This window comes from Ammodytes marinus (genome assembly GCF_949987685.1).
Source record: "Ammodytes marinus genome assembly, chromosome: 4".
Lineage (NCBI taxonomy): Eukaryota > Metazoa > Chordata > Actinopteri > Uranoscopiformes > Ammodytidae > Ammodytes > Ammodytes marinus.
The window spans coordinates 4,533,541-4,541,040 of NC_137233.1; positions in this window are offsets into that span (position 1 = coordinate 4,533,541).

The following is a 7,500-nucleotide window of genomic DNA, read 5'->3' on the forward strand; positions in this document are numbered from 1 at the left end:
GGTAGGTCAAGAGCTCCTCCCTGAGCCACTCGACCCTGATGACAAATCCTGTTTGTCCATTTCCTCTATGTGTGTGTGTGTGTGTGTGTGTGTGTGTGTGTGTGTGTGTGTGTGTGTGTGTGTGTGTGTGTGTGTGTGTGTGTGTGTGTGTGTGTGTGTGTGTGTGTGTGTGTGTGTGTGTGTGTGTGTGTGTGTGTGATTGAGTGAGCGAGTGTGTTTCTCCATCATCTCTGTCCTTAAACAAGTCAGAACACAGACCTTAAAGCGGCAACGAGTAACATTTAAATATCTTTTAAACAGCCTCATGTTTCCTCTCATAATCATAAATTACCTTTAACAGCAAACGAGACCATCAGTGCAAAGAAAGACGTTTTTATATAGTTTTTATTACTGCGTTTGGTCTGGTCGCACACCCAGTCCGATTTTCGGTTCGCTCGTTCAGGCTCTATCGTCACATATCCGTATTGGTCGCAAGATTTCAGTGTGGAGCAGTAACGCGATTTGAGAAGCCTATCCCTCCAGGTGAGGGAAGGGGAGCGGGAGCCTTGTTTGAGACAGTTATTAGTCGTCATAATGACTGATAACGGGCTGAACCATCAAAGAAAAAAAAGAGAATGCAATGAAGAAAAGCTAAAAGGGAGAGTGATATAGGCTACGGGCGGACGAGGGCGTTGCCAAGCAACGTGTATACAATTTCACGAGAGCGAAACTAGACTGCAGTGTTTACTCCTAAATGAATGAGCGGTTGGTACTAACACAAAGTTTGCTTTGCTTCACCATCATCAGATAACCATTATCTGAAATATTCATTATTTACATCAACAACACAAACACATTACCTCATCGTGATCCATACTAACTGCCGTCTCTCGTTCATTCGCTTTCTGTGAGGACACGTAATCTTTCAGCTCCGTGAGAGGTGACACTGCATCAACTCATTGCAATCAGGTGTGTGTAGCACTGACTGGCATTAGTTGATGCAGTGTCAAAACCACTCTCACAGAGCCGAAAAGAGTCCTCACACTTTCAACACACGGACATGCACTATATTGCGCCCTTCTCAGTTCACACTTGCACGCCTGGCACGAGCTAGAAAACAGCTTTGCGACAGTGGGCGTCGTAAAAATACTACCGCTTTTGTCCAAAGGGGACGCCAACGTGCCATGTTACTCGTTTTAACAAATCAGTTTTATGATGTGATAACGCAGTAACACTTTACCATAAGGTACACAACATTGTAGTAGCTACTAGTTATGCATAACCTACGACATGTCGCTTATGCTAGATCTAGCGAGTGTTTCTACCGCCGACCCTACCCTTACCAATAGGGCGGGTTTTATGACCCTACCATTACTGGTAGGGCGGGGTTTATGACCCTACCCTTACTGGTAGGGCGGGGTTTATGACACTACCCTTACTGGTAGGGCGGGGTTTAGGCTGGACTGCGATAGCCGCCGCCAGAATGTGGGTCAAACTATTGGGCTGTGGAACAACTGTGGTCAAGCCAGTGGTCTCTCGTTTCTGCTGGGTCAAACCAGCCGCTTCTTTATTTATTCCCCCGTGTTGTTGTGAGTGTATTACGGCGGTAAATGCACAGAGACGGCTCGGTGCAAGCCGACAGAGACAGTGAGCGAACAGCGCTGGCTGCGGCAGCTGCGTGACATCGTAGCAGTGGGACACAGTGTAAAAACCTGGACGTACAGCAGAAGGTATATTAGTGCATATATAAAAACACAAGGAGAAGAACAAAACAATGAACACAGTTAAAGCTGGGGTGAAGGATTTGGGGAGAAAATGGCAGTTGGGATAGAGATTCAAATCCAAATACCTCAACCGCTTCACTTGTTCTCTTTGGTCCCTCCCCCTATGGTCCCTCACTGACACGCTCTACACCAACAAAGTCGTGCATGGACAGTCCCAACAGCCAATAAGAACAGAGAATCGGAGCCTCGCTCTGATTGGTCAAAGTGTACAGCTCATGAAATCATATACCGCAGCTTTAATACTTAAAATACATTACACACACATAAATAAATATTCAAAACTCAAACTTGTGTGTGATCAGATTGGGGCATAACGGCCACGTCTGTCTGTCTGTCTGTCTGTCTGTCTGTCTGTCTGTCTGTCTGTCTGCCTGTCTGTCTGTCTGTCTGTCTGTCTGTCTGCCTGTCTGTTTGCCGACCCAAAAGCAGGGCGTAACCAAGGCAACTGCAGGTTGCACTGGCAATGTCAGGAACCAGCTGACACTGATGTGAGATGAGTGTGTGTGTGTGTGTGTGTGTGTGTGTGTGTGTGTGTGTGTGTGTGTGTGTGTGTGTGTGTGTGTGTGTGTGTGGTGTGTGTGTGTGTGTGTGTGTGTGTGTGTGTGTGTGCGTGTGTGAGAGAGAGAGAGTGTGTGTGTGTGTGTGTGTGTGTGTGTGTGTGTGTGTGTGTGTGTGTGTGTGTGTGCGTGCGTGGTGTGTGTGTGTGTGTGTGTGTTTGAGAGAGAGAGAGAGAGAGAGAGAGAGAGAGAGAGAGAGAGAGAGAGAGAGAGAGAGAGAGAGAAGACCACCCGGATAGAGAGAGTGTGTTAATGGAAAAGGAAAATAAATGATTAACAGGAGCAGACTCAGGACATATCTTAGTGGTGTATACAAGCCATTCTGGAGAATGCTTGTTGACAAAATCACTTTTTGTCAAATCAGTGAATATTCCCTCGAAATGTGGTCTGTCCGTAGCCTGGTTCTATCAGACCATCGTACTTCATTTAGCCTGGTTCTATCAGACCATCGTACTTCATTTCATTTGTACAGAAGGTCTGGAATCGCTCAATTGACAAACGTTCACTCACTTGAAGGCGGGTGTCTGTTGAAGTTTAAAACTATTGGATCTGCCCAGTGCCACTCTGGATCTGCCAACCAACCATGTCATGCGCCGGCTTCTGAGCCACTCCTTCTGTTCGCTGATTGGACCGGCAGAAATCAAATCTGCCGGTCCAATCAGCCCCAGACTGACTACTGATGGGAAATGAAAATTGAGCGGCTGTAGTAGGCGGGTGGTGCCAGGCTAGTCTGTCCGTAATGTGCACTGGAAAAAAATGCTGGTCAATTCGCACAGCCTAGGCTCTGTAAACTGGTATGTAAGCAAAGGAATATATATGGGTCCCACCGTAGCATATAAACATGCCCGTTTACAGAGCCTAGGCTGGGTATTAACACCAGATTTGTATTCAGCGCACACACAGTACGGACAAGAAGCAGATGAGATATAAATCAGATATTCACTGATTTAGCAAGAAGTGAATCACTAACTGCACCTTTAAAGGGACATTCTGTAAAAAGAAAAACTGAGATAAAATAAATATGACAAAAGTAGGGAGGAGTCTTCTCAGTGTTCAAATCTGATATGACTCTAAACTCACACACACACACACACACACACACACACACACACACACAGACACACACACACACACAGACACACACACACACACACACACACAAAACCAAAAACACACAACACACACACACTCTGACACACACACACACACGCAGCCATGTAGTCCAGTGAGATTATGCAGTTGAATGTGTGTTATTCCATCATAATCTGGGTATTAACATTCAAACTTTTGGAAGTGGAGTAGAGCAGGTCAGGGAGTGTTTTTCAACTTCTCCCAGAATTTTTTTGTGCTCTTTTTATCACTCCCTCCCATTATGTTTGGATATCCCTGTCTGTCCGTCTGTCTGTCTGTCTGTCTGTCTGTCTGTCTGTCTGTCTGTCTGTCTGTCTGTCTGTCTGTCTGTCTGTCTGTCTGTCTGTCTGTCTGTCTGTCTGTATATATGTATGTCTGTCTCGCTCTCACTCTCTCTCTCTCTCTCTCTCTCTTGCAAGCAAATATTTCGATTCTTATTTTGTCTAAGCCAAATATTGGTGATGTTGTTTTAAAATGTCTTACTAATTACACATGTAAGTTTTAGTTTTGAAATAGGTTTGCATAATGTTTCTCTGTTGTCCCACAGCATGATATTATAGCCGCCATATTACTACTATTATTATTAGTATTATTATTATTATTATTATTATTATTATTATTATTATTATTATATCCACTACTGTTAGTTATATACTTTATATACTTTTAGATGTAATATTGCAAGCCAAATGTTTGTAAGTGTTGGGGTCCCTACCTGCTCTGCTGTGTTGCGTGGCCTGATGTATGGATTTATGTGTAGGGCATCTGAGTCTGAAAATAACTTAAATGCAGTTTTGGCCAACCCTCTATGCAGTTCGGTCAGATTTTCTTCCAGACTGTGGAACCATTGGCGATCATGTCCGTATGCTTGCCACTGAATATTGTGAAAGGCTGTGTATTTTCTATTCTGTGTTTGTGTATTTGTTTATGTTGTTTGTGTTGATGTGGATCCCCCTGGGTCTGAAATAAAGAATTATAATAAATATAAAACATATCATTTCATTTTCCTTGGACTGCTTGTATTTTCTGTAGAATCGCTCATATGGGAGAATGTTTTATAGATAATTTTTGGCCAAGAATCTTCTACCTCTGATTTATGCTGTCTCTACACACACACACACACACACACACACACACACACACACGTTCGCTCTCACACACACACACACACCACACACACACACAAGCGTGCACACACACACATACAGGTACACACACACGCACACATACACACACACACACACACACACACACACACACACACACACACACACTGACGTCAGTCTGTCAGTCTTGCTGTGTCTCTGGGGCCCATCCAGGAAGAGACAGAAGGCTGAGCAGCCAGAGGTAAAGAACTCCACTGTGTGTATGTGTGTGTGTGTGTGTGTGTGTGTGTGTGTGTGTGTGTGTGTGTGTGTGTGTGTGTGTGTGTGTGTGTGTGTGTGTGTGTGTGTGTGTGTGTGTGTGTGTGTGAGTGTGTGTGTGTGTGTGTGTGTGTGTGCGCGTGTGTGTGTGTGTGTGTGTGTGTGTGTGTGTGTGTGTGTGTGTGTGTGTGTGTGTGTGTGTGTGTGTGTGTGTGTGTGTGTGTGAGACATAGAAGCACAAAGAGCTTTAGTTTATTTCATCTTACTGGGACACCGTGCCGTTCAGTGTGTGTGCGATCATGTGCAGACACAGGGAGGGGACAGTGAAACGCTTATACAGTATCTCACAAAAGTGAGTACACCCCTCACATTTCTTCAAATATTTCATTATATCTTTTCATGGGACAACACTGAATAAATGACACTTTGATACAATGTAAAGTAGCGTGTGTACAGCTTATATAACAGTGTAAATTTACTGTCCCCTCAAAATAACTCGACACACAGCCATTAATGTCTAAACTGCCGGTTACAAAAGTGAGTACACCCCTGAGTTAAAATGTCCAAATTGGGCCCAAAGTGTCAATATTTTGTGTGGCCACCATTATTTTCCAGCACTACCTTAACCCTCATGGGCATGTAGTTCACCAGAGCTTCACAGGTTGCCACTGGAACCCTCTTCCCCTCATTCATGACAACATCACGGAGCTGGTGGATACTGGAGACCTTGCGCTCCTCCATCTCCTGTTTTAAGAAGCCCCAAAGATGCTCAATAGGGTTTAGGTCTGGAGACATGCTTGGCCAGTCCATAACCTTTACCCTCAGCTTCTTTAGCAAGGCAGTGGTCGTCTTGGAGGTGTGTTTGGGGTCGTTATCATGCTGCAATACTGCCCTGCGGCCCAGTTTATGAAGGGAGGGGATCATGCTCTGCTTCAGTATGTCACAGTACATGTTAGAATTCAATGAACTGTAGATCCCCAGTACTGGCAGCACTCATGCAGCCCCAGACCATGACACTCCAACCACCATGCTTGACTATAGGCAATACACACTTTTCTTTGTACTCCTCACCTGGTTGCCGCTCCACACTCTTAACACCATCTGAACCAAATAAATGTATCTTGGTCTCATCAGACCACAGGACATGGTTGCAGTCATCCATGTCCGTAGTCTGTTTGTCTTCAGCAAACTGTTTGTGGGCTTTATTTTGCATCATCTTTAGAATAGGCTTCCTTCTCGGACGACAGCCATGCAGACCAGTATGATGCAGTGTGTGGCGTATGGTCTGAGCACTGACAGGTTGACCCCCCACCCCTTCAAGCCCTGCAGTAATGCTGGCAGCACTCATACGTCAATTTTCCAAAGCCAACCTCTTGGTATGACGCTGAAAACGTGCACTCAACCTTCTTAAACTGGGCCGCAGGGCAGTATTGCAGCATGATAACGACCCCAAACACACCTCCAAGACGACTACTGCCTTGCTAAAGAAGCTGAGGGTAAAGGTTATGGACTGGCCAAGCATGTCCCCAGACCTAAACCCTATTGAGCATCTTTGGGGCTTCTTAAAACAGGAGATGGAGGAGCGCAAGGTCTCCAGTATCCACCAGCTCCGTGATGTTGTCATGAATGAGGGGAAGAGGATTCCAGTGGCAACCTGTGAAGCTCTGGTGAACTCCATGCCCATGAGGGTTAAGGTAGTGCTGGAAAATAATGGTGGCCACACAAAATATTGACACTTTGGGCCCAATTTGGACATTTTTTCTTAGGGGTGTACTCACTTTTGTAACCGGCAGTTTAGACATTAATGGCTGTGTGTCGAGTTATTTTGAGGCGACAGTAAATTTACACTGTAATACAGGCTGTACACTGACTACTTTACATTGTATCAAAGTGTCATTTCTTCAGTGTTGTCCCATGGAAAGATATAATGAAATATTTGAAGAAATGTGAGGGGTGTACTCACTTTTGTGAGATACTGTATAACCGTGTCATGATGGATCACCAGGTAGTCCTGTGTGTGTGTGTGTGTGTGTGTGTGTGTGTGTGTGTGTGTGTGTGTGTGTGTGTGTGTGTGTGTGTGTGTGTGTGTGTGTGAGAGAGAGAGAGAGAGAGTGCTTATGTTTATGAAAAATCCCAATACATTTCTATGAGAACAACACACACACACAAAAACACACACAAACACACACACATAATCACACACACACACTCACTTGGATATTTGCAAACACAGCAGGACCATTTACAGATGTGCACACACACACACACACACACACACACACACACACACACACACACACCTGTATGTGTTAGTGACTGATGAAGTGTATTTATAGGCGGTGAGCCGGCAGCTGTTTGTCTGGTGTGTGTGTGTGTGTGTGTGTGTGTGTGTGTGTGTGTGTGTGTGTGTGTGTGTGTGTGTGTGTGTGTGTGTGTGTGTGTGTGTGTGTGTGTGTGTGTGTGTGAGTGTGTGTGTGTGTGTGTGTGTGTGTGTGTGTGTGTGTGTTTGTTTTTGAGTGTGTGTGTGTGTGTGACATTGATTTGCCTTTGAGGACGAGGCATTCGGTCTCAGGTTGCTCTGTATTTTTTTCACTCCTTCCTTACCTGTTTGCCCGTGGCGTTGTTGTTGTGTGTGTGTGTGTGTGTGTTTGTGTGTGTGTGTGTGTGTGTGTGTGTGTGTGTGTG